Source organism: Lissotriton helveticus, chromosome 3_1 (genome assembly GCF_964261635.1).
Source record: "Lissotriton helveticus chromosome 3_1, aLisHel1.1, whole genome shotgun sequence".
In the NCBI taxonomy this organism is placed as follows: Eukaryota; Metazoa; Chordata; class Amphibia; order Caudata; family Salamandridae; genus Lissotriton; species Lissotriton helveticus.
The window spans coordinates 323144085-323165254 of record NC_136061.1 but is presented as its reverse complement, the minus strand read 5'-3'; the positions used below and the strand labels follow the sequence as shown (position 1 = coordinate 323165254).

The 21170-nt window shown below is 44.9% G+C and overlaps 1 protein-coding gene across 2 annotated transcripts in view; it reads left to right on the top strand.

Annotated features, from left to right (window-relative positions):
* LOC144822417 (multidrug and toxin extrusion protein 1-like) overlaps positions 1 to 21170 on the top strand; it is a 762229-nt gene that overhangs the window by 266354 nt on the left and 474705 nt on the right. The window lies entirely within an intron of this gene.

Genomic DNA, 21170 nt, shown 5'->3' with positions numbered 1-21170 from the left:
GGACTTAAGGCCAGTCAGCGCTTAATTTCAGCAAATGGCTTCAGGTGAGGACCCCCAGCACTCGTTCTTGGGACCTGGCAACTACATTTTTCCTCAGCTGACTCTGACCTAGGGGACGATAGACCACATAACACGGGGGTAGTAAAAGGAAAACACAGAGACAAAGAGAGAAAGCAGGGATGAAAAAGAACCTGAGAGATTGAGATAAAGCGGCAGGATGTGTCTGGTGGTGGATTTAAGAGTCATGAGGGAAAATCAAGACTATGCACCCTTGGTATTTGTTACCCCAACATTTTATAGTGCCGATCACAGGGTTTTGAACAAATCTTTAGGCCCAGCACTTATTCTTTTGCAAATTAAGCACTGCAGTGCCATGTCACACAAGGCCATCACCTCCATATGTGCTTGCGATTCATAGAGATCCTTCCTAGCAGGTGAGGGTCTCTCTCCTTCCAGTGGAGCTACCTACCGCTGCGACATATTCACTGAAAGCAGCAAAGCCTTGGGGGAGACGCGTCAAGCTTGATGCACCCGCTCTGCAAAGTCTTGTGTTTTTCGAGAAAAAACTGCCAAAGTGAGAGTTTATTAAAAAAAAAAAAAAATCAATGGCACTGACGCATATGTAGTATTCCCTTTGTATATGGGAGCCATTGAGTGATTTCCTGGCCCCCAATAGCTACGCCGTGCATGATGGCTTAAGGTTGGGAAATCAGATTGGGAAACATGACTCACCCTAAATAGAGAGCGATGACTGTTGCAGTGAACTGATGGCCCTTTGGAAGATGGACCACCTGGTCAAAGGTTTCTGATGTCTGTATCTACCTGTTTATACAAATTATACACCCTAACTTGATTCAGTCAAACTGGGAACCCTCCCATTGACCTAAGGAGAAAAGAATCCTTTTGCTTTAAAGAACATGCAGGCACAGACAGAGGTATTTTAAGTGAGCAGGCCAGGCGGGACCTTGGAGTCTGTCTGACAACATGCATGCCTCTCCTCCATGGCCCTTTGGAGCACTATTAGGTGCCTTAATATTTACCCACTTGCGAACACCAAGTAGGTGGTTTAGTTGTGCTTGACATATGTGTGGTAAATTCACCAGTTACATATGCATTGGATTGTGGTAGAATAATCAGTCCTGACGAAAGCCACAAGCATTTGGGAACATACGTGGCAAAAAACCTGTTGCCCCTTAGAGGAAGTAGGGGTAACTAGAGCCCTGGGACTTCCTCACTTATCCTGTTTTTAATTATACTGGCGGACGCCCGGAATAACACATTAGGGCTACCAAGCGGGTATTTTTAAAGAGTAACCCTGCCCCCACTCACTATTCTATACCTTTTCCAACAAAGTACTCTTGTGCCTCATAAATTGTAGCACACCCTAATCCACAAAAGCATGGGAAGGAACTCCACGATAAAGCAAGCCACCAAGGGGTACCGCTGGTGGATGAGAGTTTGTTAAAGTAAATGGATTCTTTTCTCCTTAGGTCAATGGGAGGGTTCTTGGATTGACCCGATATGTCATCATCTTCTTACTTATATCAGGCTGAGTATGATCATTTTAAGGTGGCCTTTCCAGAGCAATGTTCTTGGTCTCGAGATTTACCATCTAGACATGTAATAATGTATGGTCTCAGTGCACTTGCCACTTTATAATGTTTTACACTTTATGTTCTTATCCACGGGCGGTTTATCTTCCACCAGTGCTATGTAGGGCAAATGTTACACAATATCGGTTAGCACTAGATTTTTTGCAAAAACTCCCCATGAAAGCGGTCTGTTATGCAGTTTTAAATTATAAAGAAAGACTTGGGTATTAAAAAAAGGTATGAATTATTATCTTAATACAAATATTACATGTATTTCATGTTTTATAGGAAATATTATGCTTTATGGTCTGTATTTGATTAGCTGATATGTTTTTATTTAACTTATAACATTTGTATGTAGAATCGTTTAATGGTTTTATGGCATACTGCTGAAAAAAGATGCTCTGACTGACTGATTGATCCAATTGACTTGCGCTCTAAAGTTTATGTAAAGTTCTGCGTCAGAGGAGGGTTAGCCCATGCGCTACAGCACTAAGTGGTCCTGACTTGTACTCCTGGTGGAGGAGTTTAATACCACTACAGGCCATTCTGAGACCTATTGTTTTCTCGCCCAGGATTACCAGATTTAAAAATTCAGAACCCACCAATCTTGAACTTGGAAGCATTGGACCTGGAACCTAGTTTGCTGTTGGGGGACTGCAGGGAGCTGCTGTCTCTTCAGCTGTCCTCCTGAAAAAAGGTGGTAGCAGCAATGCTATCCCCAGCTCACCCTTCAGCTACTGTGGCCTTCCTCGCACTAATAACCCACCACCTGCTATACTACTGTCAAAATAGCCCCATACCCATTTCATGCACGTGGTATATAGGTATGGAATGGACCCGTTATTTCCACTGGCCATCAGAGGCCTTTATTACCTGGTCTGTGTGTGCCAGGTGTGCTAGGTCCTCGAGCGCTGCATCCTGTTAGAGGTGGCAAGAGAATACTTCTTTGCAGGATCACTGGGGACTGCTTGCCACAGAGGCTACAGGTTACTATTTTTTAGGAGACTTTTTTCTCACAGGGTGGTGAACACCAGATTGGGTGGTGGTGCGTGGGTTCTCCTGGCGATCCTCTTCATCACCCAAGTGGTGTATTGCCTCTTGTCCTCCAGGTGGCATTTTCTGGTTTTGATGCACCAAATAAATTAGCTAAAAGCAAAGAAAATGGCAGCGCAAACTAGACAGGATGTGAACTGCATGAACTGCCACTCTCTTATAATAGTAAGAGGGTGGGAACTTTTTGAGTATACATCAAAGTAATGACATTTGCCAATGAGATGATGTTTCAATTTACAAATGCAGAAATGGCACTAAAAAGGTTCAGATACATTTGATATTTGAGCCTGTCAGACAACTTCAAGCTTACACTTTCAATAAAACCACCCCTTCACAGTGAACTCAATTTTTTTTAAATGTTCCAGGTCCCCTGTATTCCACCCCTCGAAACTGGAAGTAAAGTCACGCGGAATTGCAGCAGGATCCTCTAATTGGTTCTATTGTTTCTCTGGTACCGCTGGAGCACTTCAAAACCTTTCAAAAAGAAATAAAAATGAAAGCAACCATTGGCTTTTCAGATGACACAACTCGAAAAAAGCCCACACCTTTTAGAAACAATCTCAAATGATTTTGCTAACCACCATTACTTGACTGGTGTTTAAGAGAGAGAGACTGCGGGAAATGCAATCTAAACCCTTTGGGACCTCAGATAAAACTAGAGAACAGCAGACAACAACTGCATCTTCAACCAACGCTTTACAAAGTATACCATCTGAAAATGATGCCATCAGTGTTCTCCCAGGTTTACTTCAGCAGCACCACAAGAAGGAAGTCCAGCAAAGGAAACACTGGTGTGGCCCTTTTCGAGCTTCCAGCTGCTGAGAAAAGAAAACCAATGTTCAAGAGGTTACTTGCACTTTGTGCCAGAAACCTCTCCACACATATGGCTAATATTCAATGGGAACTGACAGAATCTGGAGGCACCTGATGGGCTATTGAGGGGTATGCATCCAAACTTCATAGTGTGTGGAGAAATGCAGAAGAAGTGAGCAGTAGAAAGAGAATTACTGCTCTAGAGGATGTGCTACAACATGAAAAACAAGAAAACATGTAGCATTTCAGGATGTACTGCAAACACTTTCATAAGGTTGTGGTTTGGGGTGAAGTTAATAGAAGACTCTATAAATGGGCACTGGAACAACATCTGCAAATAGAACACAAAGACTTGTAAAAAAAAAAAGAAGTGTTAATAAAGGTTTTCAAAAGTATGAAACAATAAAGATTTTTCTTTTACAAACACCGTACTTGAATATGTTGGTTACCAGTCTTTTCTTTTGAAAATCTTCCCGGACTTCCTTTTGGGAGGGGTGCAGGGCCATGGCGGTGTCAGTTTAAAAAAAACAAAGGTGAAAGTGGCATTATAGTTAGGCATTGGCATAAGACAAAATCTAACATTTAAAAACCTCACAAAAATATATTTCACTGAACTGTCTATAACTTACGCCCCGCCATGCATTGGCATCACTAATGACATCAACCAACGTACTGTTCCTCAAATTATGAAATACATAGCTAGATCATTTAAAAACAAAAAAAAACATAATAGGTAATAAAGGGTCCACAAATATATACAGCATAGATTGACGATATGTAGGAGTACATATATGAATTAGAAACAGTGTAGTAGTGGAGACAAGTCTGATTCAGTAGCTTCCAGTGAAGTGTTTAGTGCAGGCAGTTCTACATACAAACAAGGCAAAGACAAAGCTCTATTAGAAGGACTTGCACACATAGGTTACAAATAGGCTGTGGCTTAAATTGAAGTCCTATTGCCAAAACAAGTGTGAAAAACGAAAGCTTCTCCTTTCAATACATTATTAATCTGTGAAGTACATGCTGATATTAAACACTTGTCATGTAGTGCTATCAACAATTTCAATATAAACTAGAAAGTTATAAAATGCAGATAAGTATTTCCATAAATTGAGTGAAAATTCTGAGACGTTATATATTGTTGTAGAATGTATGGTGTATAATTCAAATAAAAGGTGCGTTGGAGTTTGGCACACACTAAGCTATTTATGAGGCTATCACTTTGGATGAAAATCCATGATTTAAGTAAGTTCTCTTTGGTTCACAGAAGCTTCTTTTAATCCCAGACCCACTAGCCTGGAAGAATGACTACTGGAAGGTCCAGTCAACTACAGGTTCAACATTGTAAAGACCCCCACCCTAATGCTGTTCCTCACTATATTTAGCGGTACAAAAGCGGGTGGTGATGGACATAGCATCTGAACCAATCAAACACTCACACCCAGTCAAAAGATCTGGGTTTGATCCATCACCGTTCTTTAGCCCACTCTGCCACCCCAGTTCAGACATGGCTATATGCAAATCTGTCTGACCCTGTGTCTCATGGGAACAGTCCAGCCCGAACTGCCAAGCCATGCCTTCTCTGCACCGGAAACAAGCTTCCGAGGACCGGTTTCTGGCATTCCAGCCGTCTTCAGCCCGGCTTGCTTGAATCCAGTGGCAAAGTGAGCAAGGGACTCACGTCTGAGCATACCCTGCAACACTAATGGCAGCCAAAGCGGTACAAAAGGGGGTGGTGATGGACGGAGCATCTGAACCAATCAAAAACTCACACCCAGTCAAAAGATCTGGGTTTGATCCATCACCGTTCTTTAGCCCACTCTGCCACCCCAGTTCAGACATGGCTATATGCAAATCAGTCTGACCCTGTGCCTCATGGGAACAGTCCAGCCCGAACTGCGAAGCCATGCCTTCCCTGGACCGGAAACAAGCTTCCGAGGACCGGTTTCTGGCATTCCAGCCGTCTTGATTGATTGAGGGTTTCTCAAGCGCTAGAATCGACTCCCGAAGGAGTATCTCTGCGCTGTAGACCGCTGGGGAACCCGTCCTGGCTTTCCCTGTGAGATGGTCCCTACTGGGTACCTCCAAGGTGAAACCAGGCATCCCCGGCGTATGTGGGGGGCCGTTGTGGAGATGAAGCAAGCTAATGCCCAGAGTTGTCGAGTGTGACCCCTAGTTAGAGTAGGCACCGAGGCGAGAATTATCGAGTCCGTTGACCCTGGTCCAAGACCCTGCCGCGTCGGGAATTGAACCCTGGTCCCGGGCCGTCCTCTGCTCCCGGGTCTGCCGCCTCTAACCAGTGAGCCACACTACTCCAGCCCGGCTTGCTTGAATCCAGTGGCAAAGTGAGCAAGGGACTCACGTCTGAGCATACCCTGCCACACTTATGGCGGCCAAAGCGGTACAAAAGGGGGTGGCGATGGACGGAGCATCTGAACCAATAAAACACTCACACCCAGTCAAAAGATCTGGGTTTGATCCATCACCGTTCTTTAGCCCACTCTGCCACCCCAGTTCAGACATGGCTATATGCAAATCAGTCTGACCCTGTGCCTCATGGGAACAGTCCAGCCCGAACTGCCAAGCCATGCCTTCCCTGCACCGGAAACAAGCTTTCGAGGACCGGTTTCTGGCATTCCAGCCGTCTTCAGCCCGGCTTGCTTGAATCCAGTGGCAAAGTGAGCAAGGGACTCACGTCTGAGTATACCCTGCCACACTTATGGCGGCCAAAGCGGTACAAAAGGGGGTGGTGATGGACGGAGCATCTGAACCAATCAAACACTCACACCCAGTTCGGACTGGACTGTTCCCATGAGGCACATGGTCAGACTGATTTGCATGGGGGATGCCCAGGCCAAGGGCGGGCCTGTCTGAGCGCGTCAGAACCCGAAGGAGACCGGGCTGGGCCATATTCCTTGGTTTGGCAGCGTGATTTCCCTGCTGTTTATTTACTTGTGTGGGAAATGTTCCATAAGGTGGGTGTCTTCATCGTACAATTGATCCACATATTGCCAGAACAAACCACTCAATGACTTAGAGTTTTATAACTTGTTTTAATTTCGCCTCCTGTGAGATCTTTCCAGCCGAATATATTATATTGTGACTGAATTTTTGTCCCCTCCACAAATTAACCAGCCAAACTGATCCAAAAGGAGATTGGTAAAGTTGCACACTTTCCCGTTGGCCATCTAAAATGGGGAGGAAAATCTGCTCAGGGAAAAAAGCAGTAGTATCTGCGCAATAACCAACAAGCCACCAACCTACCTCAATCGACAAGATGCTCCAAAGGGCTATATGGGTGGTTTTAAATGAGATTGAACTGATCGAAAGACGTTTATCAATAACCCCAGATTTAGCCTGTCTATGTTTAATACTGAACTGCAATCTGCTTTGTCAACCATCAATCCAGACCCCCAAGGGCTCAATCCAGAACATGTGCATTAGTACATGACGTGCAAACTCTGGATTTGCATACTGTGGATACTCCTCTGGACTCTCGAAAAAGAGTGAATGCTAAAACTGCTGCGAAAGCTGGGAAAACTCGGAAGAAGGGAGCCCAGGATTCCACAGAAGATGGGGTTCTAGGGAATGTAGGGCTGGGGGGGGGTGACTGAAGGCACAGAAAAACCACAGTGGCTGTCAAATCTGGTCAGGGATTTACATCTGGAAATAAGAAATATAATTAAGGGGGAGTTGACCACTCTGACCACTAGGGTAGATAATCTCGCATCTCTATTAGATGTTTACATTAATAAGGCAGGACCTAGGGAGAAAGATCCCCACCAACAGACCTAGTCCCTAGCCCACCCAGCCCACCTAAGAAATGACCATGTTTTAGAAACCACTTGCAATCCGACTCAACAAGCTCAGAGTAATAGGGAAGATGTGGTTATTTGTATGAACACATCTAGTAAACTAATTAATGCTATTACTAGCCTAGAAAATCAGGAATCAAGTCAGAGGTGGGAGACTGGTAGACAACAAAGATCCCCAGCAGAAGAACCCCAAGCACGAACAAATATGCAAAACTTGGGTTCAAAGTGCAGAACTAGAGAGGGGCAGGATCTGCGAAATGTGGCATTAGAGGGCAGCTCAGACTTACCATGCATTAACCTTCCCCCTGACTCTACACCATACGTCTTGATTTTACCAAATGTGCCAGAACTCAAAATGGGGCAAAGGGAATCGTATTATGAACTAAAAAATAAGTGTATCTTTTGGCTATCTAAACAACTCCAATTTTCCTAGAAAGGATGCAAGTGAGATTTTATTCACGCGCGGGGTGAGGTGAGTGGGCCAAAGAGTAAAAGACTTAGATTGCGATACCATTGTGATCAATTTTAGAAATCCACAGGTTGTCAGGACACTCTTAACGCAAACCCATCATATGCACGAAGGGGCATCAGGCCCCTTTTATTGGGGTACTTCTACCCCCGAGATCGGTACCAGACAACAACCCATGGGCAGTCTGCGGAGTAGGGCCCAGAAGTCTGTATGAGCAAAATTACACCAGGGGGCAAGAGTATACAAATATACTATCTTTTAACCTTCCACTTGCAAATAGATTTGCTCCCTTGGATTCCGTTGACTGACTAAAATCAATACAGCAATCAAACTCGGAATCGAGGGAAACAGAACAGACAGCAAGGTGGGCTGAGGGAGTAGAAGCTGTCCATAGTGAAGGAATGGAGAGGCCCCACCTAAATTACATTGTCTTAGGTACACCATTAACAATAGCTCAAACTCCCATAGGCCACCAGCAGCCATTTCCAGCCTTTACAACTACTAACCCTCTCCATTCTACCATTGGGGTTAGTACCAAGCCAACTGCAGTAGTTTATGGCAATATAAACCAACCATTAAATAACAAACCCAAATTCCATGTTTTATCCTGGAACATTGCGGGTTTGATCCCTAAACAGGGTAACCCGGAGTGGAGATCCCTTATTGATGTAAATGACATCTGCATGTTCCAGGAGACCTGGGCCAGAAAGGACACCCATAGATTGGGTTACGCAACTTTTTGCTTGGCAGCTACGAGTAGGGGAAGGGGAAGACCTACGGGAGGACTTAGTGTCTGGGTTGCTGTCCACTTGGGATGCACTGCAAAACAGATTGAACCACCCTCACGTGACATTCTTTGTGTCATCCTGAGTTTCCCCACCAAGATTAGAATAGCCTTAATCAATGTCTATTCTCGCCTGGTTACGTACGGCCAGGAGTCATCAACTCTTGAGCATTTGTCAACCTTTATACATACCATCTCTGATGGCACTCTGGTGGTACTTGCTGGTGACTTTAATTGTCAGTATGAACCACTGAAGGACCTAATTGGGGGTGACATTTATGAGGAAGACCAACACTGGTCTATTCCAGAACTGAATGCCCTGCCAACTCAAGGCTGGACCCCTCCGGTGCTTCAAATGAATACTCTTACATTGACCCATTCCTTCAGGGCCTGTAATGGCCAAATCAAAACTGATTCCCCAGCAAACCATACTTATAATAGATCTGGAAGTTCTTCCATTTTAGAATACATCTTGATGGATATTAAATCCTGGTGTTGGGTGATTGATTTTAAGGTCATACCTAGATATGACAGCGACCACAACGCCCTGGTATTATTGATGGTATCACCTTGCTCTATGGGTATTCAATTAGGTAATCATTTAAATGGGTCCAGGTTAACCTTGACTGGTTGTAGGAGGCGAGTGAAATGGGGAGCCATCTGTATTTCCCAGGACAAGTTGGCCTCCCTTTTTTAAAATTGTTATTCTATACCATGAGATTGCCAATCAATTTAGCTGCACAACAGTCTCTAATACAGTTAGCATTGGAAATCAGCAGACCTGTCCAAAATATTTTGGACAGGTCTGCTGATTTCCAATGCTAACTGAACCCAATGTTTGTATGGGATTTAAATAGATGATAAGGGGGCCTTAGTAGGTTAGTGTAACTTGTTGCTTTCAGCATATACTACAGAGCTTTTCACCATGTTGCCTTTCAGCCTATGTATGCCTGGCACCCAATGCTCAGTACTGACTTTGCTTTTAGTTGAACTGCGATCTACATGTCCTACATGGGCTAACTGTCATATCGGTGGGGGAATGATCTTTCCCCCATGACAGATGGAATCACTTACAATGCAGAGCTCATGTCTCACTTCCCAAAATTTCAGTACGGACCTTGATAGAGGTGGGCACACCTTCTGGACTGGCTAATTTTTCCCACCTGTCTTTCCGCCGAAAGGGAGGGGAGACAGGAAGGGTACCTGCTCCTGCTAGCAGGAGAGGCTGGGGTTGCATTACAAAGGCGGCAAGGCCTTTGAAGTTCCCCTGCCATGGAGAAAGCAGGGGTCTCCCTTCCAAGCGGGTACAACAAACTGCCTAAAAAATTATTAAACTGGTTTCTCAGTGAGTGAATTTTAGCAGTGTCCTGTAGCCCCACAGAGATAAATTAGGAGCTGTACTCTGCAAACTTAGATTTGCTGGCTGGGAACTCTGCACGGGGTGATGCTGCCTCCATCCCCATGGGGATCATTGCCAGTGTTACAACAAGATATGGTGAGCAAAGGATAGTAAGAAAAGCTGGTTTATTCTGCATCACCAATCCAGTGAGCTGCTCAACATCAAATGATTATCAACGTTCTCAGGTGACAGTTGACAGCTGATGGAACGTTCCATTGAACAGTAAGGTAAGGGGGCAGGAGGAAAAGATGATCAGGCAGGTAAGTTTATTTAAGTGAGGTAATGGCATCTATAGGAACAGGAACAAATTACAACAATGCATTCATTATCTATCTCTGTCTTACTCTCACTCATTCACTACGCCCTCTTTTACTTTGCCTATCCTCCTTTCTCCCTCACTTATTATCTCTGTGTCTCTCTCTCACGATCCATTGGTAGTTTTCTTCTGTCGCAATTTTATTTTATTGTCTGTCTCTCATTCCTTGCTATTTATTCTCTCTTTCTCTTACTCTCTCGTTTTCAGCAAATTGCGCAACGCATGCATCTACAAGTAGTTTTCCTTTTCCCATTATTACTTATGGTGATATATGTATCATCATGTTTAGCATTGCTGAGTAAAAGAATTGGATCGAATAAGAGTTGCAGCATGCGTAGCGTAAAATAAAAACAGGAGTGACTCAGAGTCAATCTTAAATAAATGGCTAAGTAGACCCACTGGGATCTGGACTACTGACCTTGGCAGTCAAGCACAGACCCCTACAGTAGATGCATTATCTGCTCATCCACCAGAACGAGCATCAGACACAATCGGCCTCCTGTTCTTCCTCTTTTATATTTATATGTTGGCTTATCTCATAATAAGGAAATGGCAGTGCTTAATTTGTGAAATAATAAGTACAGGTGCTGAAGGCTTTGGTCAGGGGATGTTGGCTGCTGCTACCGGTTGGCAGGTGTGCCTAATACCACTTCAGGTTATTTTATTCCACCACCAGACACTCTCTGCCAATTTCTCTCTCTTGCAGGTTTCAGGTTCCTATTTTCTCACTTCATCACAATCTATCCGCCTTTCTCTTTATTTTCCTTGCCCCTTGTGTGTTTTTCTGTTTATTGCTCTGTGTGAAAGTCTCTTGAAGTGCTGGTCCACAAAGAAAATGTACCCCCAGGCCTCTGATCACAATTTAACACCGACCCAAACCTCTAACATTAAACCCAAAATGACCTAACCCGCTAACCACAACCCTAACCTTTACCATTGACCTAAATCTAACCCCATTCCAAATCTTAACTCTACGCTCACCCTCATTCCATCATTGATTATCCCCAAACTCCACCCATAAAGCTTTATTTAACCCCATTGTTTATCCTCATGCAATCTCATAACTTACCTTTTCTGCAACCCTTATCTTACCTCTGTAGGAAGCTGGGTTTCTGTCGCAATAACCCGCCCCCTCACCTTTTGACAGATTTCTGATTCAGTTTGACTTGATGTGCCCTGGGTCCCTGCCAATCAGGTTCTCAGGCCTGTGTCCTTCACCAAAACTGTACCTTGTATCCTCAATTGGCACCTCTCTGGCCACATGCCAGTCCCTTGTAAATGATACCACGGGTCCCAAGGGCACTGTGGCCAGGGAAGGCCTTTAAGGGCTGTGTCACTTATTGTGCCACCCTTAGATGTCCTGTACCCTTACACACATAAACACTGCCGTTGCAGGCTGCATGTTTTGGTGTAGAACAAAGTGAAGAGTGCCATGCCTACAACCCACTGCCCTGGCATAGGTCAGCCACCCCTCTATCTGGGTGCACTATGCCAGTGGTGAGCGTACAGGTGCATGAGCCCTGTACCCCTACAGTGTCTAGACCAATTCATAGATATTTTAAGTGCAGTAATGCCATTAAGAGTATATTGAGATGGGAGTTTCTCATTAGAAACTCCATAGCACCATAATGGCTTTACTGAAAACTGGGAAGTTTGGTATCAAACTTCTCAGCACATTCAACCCACACTGATGCCAATGTGGGATTTATTGAGAAATGCACTCTAAGTGCATTTTAGAGATGCCCCCTGAACAATTGCCAGCCTTTGGTGGGTTCCCTGACTGGTACACACCAGCCTGCCACCACAAGACATGTTTCTGGACCTCTGGGGTGTGAGCCTTTGCTCCCTGAGCCCAGAAACAAAGCCTTTCCTGGGCGGAGGTAGTCACACCTCCCCTGGGTCAGGAAGAGCCATCTATGGCAGGGGAACTTCAAAGGCCTTGCCACCTTTGTAATGCAACCCCAGCCTCTCCTGCTATCAGGAGCAGGCACCCTTCCTGTCTCCCCTCCTTTTTGTCAGAAAAACAGGTGGGAAAAATTAGCGAGCCCAGAAGGTGTTCACACCTCTGCCAACCCCACCATTCAGGTGGGAGAGGCGAGATGAAGCCCACTCTTCAGTGCCCGCTATCTTGCAGGTGGCAGGCACTCCGCAATCAGGATTAGGGATTGTGCCCACTCCCTCACATGGGGTGAGCACACCAAGGGTGTAGTCACCCTAAGGTCAGTAGTCCTTTGGCTAATGACCCCGAGACCCCTGAAAGGCCCCTAAACACTGTATTTAGGGGGCAGCCCTGAACCAAGAAGGCATATTCCCACAACCTACAAAGAAGAAGGATGAAAGAAGACACCCAGCAGAGGAGACTACAGAAAAGAACTGACTTGGCCCCAGCCCTACCGGCACGTCTGTAGTTTCCAGCGATCCTGCACCAAAAATCACCTGGTCCTGCAACCAGTAACGTCCAGCCATGGGAGGACTGACTGGCTTCAACAAAGACTCCTGTGAACAACAGCTCTCTTCAACAGAAACTCCCAATTCAGACTCTGAGCCTGCAGAAGGACAAAGAAACCCAACGTCTGAAACTACACAAGTAGCACGCCAGTTACCAGCAAGGTCCCCCAGCACTCCAGAGTCCGAGTCCACCATGGGTTGACCCCTCCAGGACTCCCAGACTTCGCCTGCTGCTTCTGCATAGAGAACCAAGTGGCCCAGTAAGATAAAATCTGACCTCAAAAGACACCCCTGCATCCAACTACCCTATGCCCTGGAGAAGAGAACCCAAGGTGCACCTACGTGCCACAGCCCTCCAACTTACCTGCCCAGCTGTGGGTTCCTCCCGGAAATCTTCCTGGACCGAGCCTGCAGCCAAAATCCAAAACTGGTAACTCACATTGAAAACAACAGGGCACCGGAAGTCAAAACAGCACCCTGCACCCAGCTGCCCCTGCGCCGCTGTGAGTGCACCTTGTGTGCTTACTCAGACCCCATTTGCCCTGAGCCTAGCACCTAGAGTTTTGCTTACACAACCTTGTGACCTGTTCGTGACCTTCCACCAACTGGAGATCCTCTACCCCCACTGGATATCATTGGGCCTCAGTACTCTGCAGCCGGCCGCTCTAGTGCCGCTGAGGGTGCTTTGAGAGTGCATCCTCAACCCTGGGGGAACCCTGGTTCTAACCCCAGAATACCAAATCACACAAACGTGTACTTACCTGCAAACAGATAACTTAATTTCCTTCCATAGTATTGCATTGACTGTTTTCCCTGAAAATTCTTCTAAGTGTGGTGTTGGTTTGTATGAAACACTGAAAAACTGCAAATATACAAAAACTGATTTACTTACCTTTCCTTTAGTAAATGTCCCAGTGTGATATCTAGGCATATCACACTTAGTAGTAAAAGAAACTTAAAAAGCAATCTAAAAAGTAATGTACAAAGTAATCCGTAAAGTTATTTCGAAATATTGACTTATCACAAATTCAATCAACTGCATTTGAACCTGCATTCAACTGTAAAACATTGCATAAGGTTTTCCAAAGTATTTATTTCGCTTACCTGCACCAGGCTTGCCATGGTTCTAGAAATAAAATAACTTAATATTTTTTTTTATACAAACAAATTTGTCTTTGAGTGTGTGACATCATTTTCTGCCTGAGTGTGTACAACAAATGCTTAACACTACCCTCTAATAAAGCCTTACTGCTCGCCCACACTACAACAAAAAGAGAGTAAGGTGCTATCTACTTTCACCTCTGCCTACCTTTGGGATTCCATTGTAATCTGTGCACACTATACCTCATTTTGGTAAAGTATATAGGGCCCGATTCACAGAACTAACTTAAGACAAAATCCTAAACTTACTACTTTTGGTATTCAAAGAAGTTAGGATTTTGTCTTAAGTTTGTCTTAAGACAGACTTAAGACAGACTTAAGACAAAATCCTAACTTAAGTCTGTCTTAAGTCTGTTTTAAGACAAACTTAAGACAAAATCCTAACTTCTGTGAATACCAAAAGTAGTACGTTTAGGATTTTGTCTTAAGTTAGTTCTGTGAATCGGCGCCATAGAGAGCCAGCTTCCTATAACCTCTTAACACTAGCCCTTACACTACACCTTGCTGTTTAATTCTCCCGTATTCTTCACCCAAAATTCTTACCTTAACCCATCCTTTGGCCTGGCCCCTATACTTAACCATAACTCTAATTTATTGAAATTATTAAGAGATCATGTATGTTTTTACCTTATTTTCAATATTTAAAAAAGTTACAAATAAACAACAGGGGCCTAATTCACAAAGGTAACTCACACTTTTGAGTATGTTTGCTGCTTTTGGCTATTCAAAAAATTCACCTGCAAGTTACTACAAAACCCCCCAAAAAAGTAGTAAGTCCATCACCACAAATTGCTCAAATTAATGTAACAATATTTCTATAAAAATATATCAACATTTATTTTAATGACTGCATTAATACATAATACAAGTTTTTTTCTTTAAGTAGGAATTGATTTAAAATTCAGAAAAATATTTTTCATTTGAATTATTTCCATTAATTAAAGATTTATTTCAAAATGAAGTTATACAGCTGTAGCATTTTGTATTTTTTGTTCCACATTTAAAACAAATATAAACAACGCTGGAGCCATGGGAAGAGCCCAAGTAAAATGTATTGTTCTGTCAACAATGTTGTGGAGACGCATTTTAAAGGTTAACTCCACAAGCAATAGTAATGCAACAAACAGTACATTTTGAATTATAACATTCTTAGAATGAGCATTATGTGGGCACATATAGAAACCTGCGAATATTACTCATAATATTACAGATAATACACAATAAAAGTACACAATGAAAGCCATTCTCTGCTAATACTACACATCTTCCCTTCTTCCCCAAAAGAAAATAAAAAAAGAGGAAAACAAACTGAACAAGAGCAAAGCAGAAAGTAGCAATAGAAAATGAAAATTACACAGAATCACATACAAAACCTACTCCACATGAAGCTAATTCGAAAGCTTCTCCTTGGAATCTCACTCTTAGGCAACATGGAGGCCTCACAGTTCCTAGTGGACAAAGGTTTCTTGGTAACTTCGTCGATCACACATTCATCACAAGGACTAACTCTGACATTGATAACCCTAGCAAGATTCCACCAATGCCCCCTTCAACTTTGTTCGAATTACCACCAATCTTTATCACGCGGGTAAGCTCACCAACCTTGTTTTTTCCTTTTTCAAATTTTTAGGAGACATAATCCGTACGATGTCCCCCCCGCAGGAGGAACCATTTAAGCACCTATTTTAGTATCATGATTTGATTTGATTTGATTTATTATTTTGTATAGCGCTTGAATCACTCCCGAGGGGGTATCTCAGCGCTCGGAACGTGCAGTGACAGCGGAGTCAATGGCTAGGCTGAGAACAGTGTGGTTTTCAGTGTTTTCCTAAACTTCAAGTGGTCGGGGCATTGGCTTAGGGCCAGAGGGAGTTGGTTCCATATGATTGGGGCTTGGTGAGAGAAGGACTTGCCTCCAGTCCTTGACTTCTTCATTCTGGGGGTATTGAGGAGGGCTTTGGAGCTTGAGCATAGGGTCCGAAGTGGGGTGTACGGGTGGAGCCTCTCCGCCAGATAGGCGGGTCCGTTCCCCCTTTATAGCTTTATGGGTAATGCAACATATTTTGAATTTCACGCGTTGTTGTATGGGTAACCGGTGCAGTTGGTGAAGGAGAGGGAGAGAAGCAGATCTACGGGGGCCATTTAGTGTCAGGCGCGCAGCGGTGTTTTGTATCATTGGAGACGGTTTAGAGAGGACTCGGTAGCTGCAATCAGGAGGGCATTTCAGTAGTCCAGCTTGCTCAATATCAGAGTTTGAATCTAGGTCTTTCTGGTGGAGTTGGGTAGGTAGGGGAAAGCTCTCCTTAAGATGCCTAATATGTGGAAGCAAGAGCCTAGGATGTGAGTAACTTGCTTCTTCATAGTGAGGGCCTGTTCGAGGTACACTCCTAGATTCTTAACAGCGGTTGCTGGGGAAGGGGCCTTCCCTAGTTCCGGGGGCCACCAGTGGTGAGACCATAGGAGTGGTGCATCACCAAAAGCAAAACCTCTGTTTTTCTGTCATTCAGCTGGAGGTAGTTGGTTTCCATCCATCGGGATATAGCTAGCATGCCAGAAGAGAAGGTGGATTGGGCGGTCTAAGATGTTTTGTTGAAGGAAAAGGTAAGTTGGGTGTCGTCCACGTAGGATATTGGGACAAACCCATGCTTCCTTAGGAGAGCAGCCAAGGGGGCTATGTAGATATTGAACATAGTCGGGCTTAGGCAAGATCCTTGTGGCATCCCCTTGGTAAGTTCTTGTGTTTTGGAGCTGAAAGGCCCTAGGTTGGTGGTCTGGCACCGGTTAGAAAGGAAGCTGACCATCCATTTCAGGGTTACTCCCCCAATCCCTGCCTCCCTCATTCTCATGAGCAAAGTCTGGTGGTCGGCCGTATCGAAAGCGGCAGAGAGGTCTAATAGCACTAGAAGTGTGGGCTGGTTCTGATCTAGGGCGAGCCTGATGTTGTCGGTCACAGCCACTAGAGCAGTCTCAGTGCTATATTTGGGCCAGAAGCCCGATTGGACCGGGTCCAAGTAGCCTGCCGCTTCGATATGGTTGGAAAGGTGTTTGTTGACGTGTTTTTCCAGGCCTTTGCTCATGTACGGTAAAAGGGAGATGGGGCGGAGATCTGATAGATTCTCCGTGGGTAGTTTGGTGTTCTTCCGTATGGGAATGATTTGGGCCGCCTTCCATGAGGGGGGTAGGTATCCGTCCTCCAGGGATTGGTTTAGGAGGGTGCAGATGGGCTATGATAGTTGTTTTACCAGGGATGACATGATCTTGGCTGGTATAGCGTCAAGTGGGGATCCGGATTTTATGTTGCGCATAACTATTTCTGTTTCCTCTTGTGTTAGAGGGGGGAAGTGCATCATGGTGTGTTTGTTTTGTGTAGGGATGCAGAGGGGTGCTGTGGGGGGGCCTAGGGGGGGGTTTGGAAGTAGCGATGTTATTGTATATAGCGCCAATTTTCTGAATAAACTGATTGCTAATGTTGTCGCATAGTGCTTGAGAGAGGACTTCTTCTGATTCGCAGCCTTTGGGGTTGACAAATGTTTTTAGGATTTGATACAGGACTTTAGGTGTGTTTTAAGCTTGGCTAATTTGTGTGGATATATATAGTTTGTGGGCGCGCTTAATGTTTTTGTGATAGTGGGTGAGTGCAACCTTGTACTTCTATTCGTGGGCAGTAAGATTGGTACGCCGCTATTTTCTTTCCAGGTTTTTGCACCTGGTTTTTTCGAGGTGAAGTTCTAGAGAGACCCATGCTGCCTTTGTGGTGTTAAAGCAGATACAAAGGTGGCTGGGTTGACTTTATGCCATTGCCTATAGGTGGAATGATTCGGTGTAATGGGCCGGGGGGGTTCTCTGGGTCCTTTTAGATGGAAGTCGATGATTGCGCGGTCGGTCCAGATGACTGACCTCAGGCCTCGCAAGTGAGGAGGGGGGAGTTCGAGAGAATAATATCTAGGGTGTGCCCTGCTGGGAGGGTGGGGCCGTTATTGATTTTGTTGAGATTGAGTGAGGCGAGGTCTGCTAGGAAGGATGCGGTTTCTGCTTTTTCTAGGTTCTCGCTGTGGACGTTGAAATCTCCCATTAACATGAAGCAGCTAGAGGAGATCACGTGCGGGGCTAATATATCCATTAGGAGGAGAGAGAAACCAGCTAGGGTGGCCGATACACTTATGCCCCTTTCCAGGTTTGTTGGAGTGATAGGTCCAGTCTAAAAATCATAATCTCGATCAGTTCATCCGAACGTTGTTCTAAGATGGAGAATTTTGCCCTCTCATTATGAATGCTGGCAATCCCTCCTCCACCTTTAGGATGCCTGTCTTGTCTAAGGATCCTGTACCATTCTGATAGGACAATGGCAATTGCTGGAGTGCTGGCTGGTTTCAGTCATGTCTCTGTAATAAAGCCAATATCAGGGGACTCGAGTAGGTTCCATATTTCAGTTGTATGCTTCGGGAGAGATCTTACATTTCACAGGAAGCCTTTCCAGTTAGTTCGTGGGGGAGGAGTTATGTGTGAGGGGTAAGAGTCAGCGTTAGCCTTAGTTATTCCCTTAGTGCCTGCGATGGGTGAGGGGTGGGGGGTGAGGTATGGGCTGGGCTAGTGTGCAATACGTGCTTTGGTATCTGCATTGAGGGCATGAGAAGAAACCCTCCATATTTTGAAGGTGATTCGAGCCCTTAGTGAGGCAATCTTTGGTTTGGGGGAGGTGGCGATCCCTGATATGCATGAGCTCTGTCTTGGAGTAGACGAGTTTATTGTCTTTGAGGCGAGGGGCAAGTTGGGCATAGTCCCTGGTGGCTGACGGAGGTCTGGCACGACAGACGCAGACGGGCATGCCTTTGGCGCGCCTTCAACGCGCCAGCGGTGCGCCAGCCGCGTGCGCCTGCCGTGTGTGCCAGCCACGTGCGCCAGTGGCGTGCGTCCGCTGCGCGTCCGCTGCTCGTTGATCCTACCATCAGTTTTTATGCTGTCAGGCAACTGAACTGCTGACCTATAATTGAAGTTTGTTGTTATGCACGTCACTTCCGGGTGGTGTTGACTCCCTTCACTCAAACAGAACGATCCGCGGTGGACGTAAATGGAGCAAGTTAGGGTAATTTTTAAAACACAGGATGGAGAGATCGCAAAATAGTGCAGGTTAAAAAAGTGGCTGTTTGATTTGGCATGAAGGGAACTAAGAGGTGGGTGCATAGATTTAAAAAACAAAGTCTAAAAGCAATAATTCCAACGAGCCCTTTCCCAGGCGCTCCCAGGTGCTGCAATGTCGCTCGTTAGTACCGGACACCTGCTTTGATAGCCACAAGCGCATCTGCTGCGCGTCGGTCCTACCATCGGTTTTTATGCTGTCAGGCAGCTGAACTGCTGACCTGTAATTGCAGTTTGTTGTTCTGCGCATCACTTCTGGGTGGTGTAGACTCCCTCCACTCAAACGGAATGATCTGCGGCGGAACGGGGAGGCACCCCCACGTGACGAGCAGCAGGTAAATGGAGCAAGTTAAGGTAATTTTTAAAACACAGGATGGAGAGATCGCGAAATAGTGCAAGTTAAGAACCAGTGGGAGTGGCTGTTTGATTTGGCACGAAGGGAACTAAGAGGTGGGTGCATAGATTTAAAAGAGTCTAAAAGCAATAATTCCACAGAGCCCTTACCTAGGCACTCCCAGGTGCTGCAAAGTCGCTCGTTAGTACCTGACACCAGCTTTAGTAGCCACAAGCGCGTCCCAAAGTTCCTGTTTTATCTGTGTCTGAGCCATATTCTCATTTACAATAAGCATACATTTCATCACGTCAGAGTCTGATTTGAGCCACTTACTCATCCAACCAGGTCTAAAACTTGTGTTTACTCTTCTTCCTCTCAAAAGCTTTAAAGGCAGAACTTTGGTGGAAGAATGTGGTGTAGTTCTGTAGAACCATAATATGCTGCTCAAAGATTTGGCAGTATCCCGGTTCACAGATTTGGCCCACTTAATACACTCCCCCACCACACTGTTTATTCTCTCCACAAGACCATTTGACTGTGGGTGGTATAAAGAACTTTTCAAATGCTTTATCTAACATGAAGCAAAGAAAAATTGCAATTTATTACTTATGAACTGAGTTTCATTGTCTGGAACAAGAACCTCCGGGAACCCGTCTCTCATACAGACTTCCCTCAAAAAGTCTACAACACTTAATAGATTCTGTTCCCTGACCATCCTGATCCCTGGACATTTTGACGCAAAGTCCGAAAATATACCTTGACACACCTGGCAAAGAGTCATAGGGCCCCATGACGTCAGTGTCCAAATCGACTCACAGACCCGATGGACAATCAATAGGCATTAGAGGGGGCGTTACCACTTTGAGGCTTTTATCAGCTGACCCACACACACAACGATTACCCACCTCCTCATCATTCTCAGGATCCATACTTGGCCACCAAAATGTCTTCTAAATACCACTCTTCGTGAGGGACGCTCCCAAATGTCTGTCATGAGCCTTGAATGAGATTATCAGGCAGTAAGAGCATACCATCTTCAATAGAGATTTGACTCTCAACCTTACAGTAAGGTTGCAATAAAGGAGATAAAACCTTTTCTCTGGGCCTACCCTTTCGCACCAGTTCATACACCTGCTGTGACAATGAGTGACTCCTCAGCGCACACATCCAGTACTTTTCAGAACCTATGTTCAATTTAGGTATTTCCAAGCTGCTACCAGGCAATGCTTACAATCCTCATCACAAACATTACATTTCATATTCTCATGTTCATCCACTTTTTGTGGGAAACAGGAAAGAAGTCAGTTCTCCCATTCTTGCCTCATGAAAAGTGGGTCACATCAAACTGTTACTGTAACAACTTGTTGACCATCCTCAAACTCCTAGGAATACAAAATGTGCTCACTCCACTACCCAGAATAATGACTAAGGGATTGTGATCTGTTTGTAACTTGAAATGCCTTCCCCATGCATATGGTTGAATTTCTCTCTGGCCCGCAAACATACCAATAATTACTTCTCAATAATTGAGTACTTCTGCTCTGCATCCCTCAACACTCTGGATGCAAACGCCACAGAGTCCTATCCATATGCAACACATTGTATCAAACTAGCTCCCAGCACCACCTGGCTTGCGTCAACCATTATGCAGCTTAGAAAACCTTGATTAAAAACTTTGCTTTTGCCTAATGTGAACTCAACGTTATCAAAGGCAGCAACGCAATCATCACACCACACAAATTTCTAATAAGGCACACCTTGGTGGCAAAATCAGGGATAAGCTGAGGGTAATACTAGCGTAATCCCAGCAGAGAATTAACACCAATCAATAGCAGAGGAGCATTCAC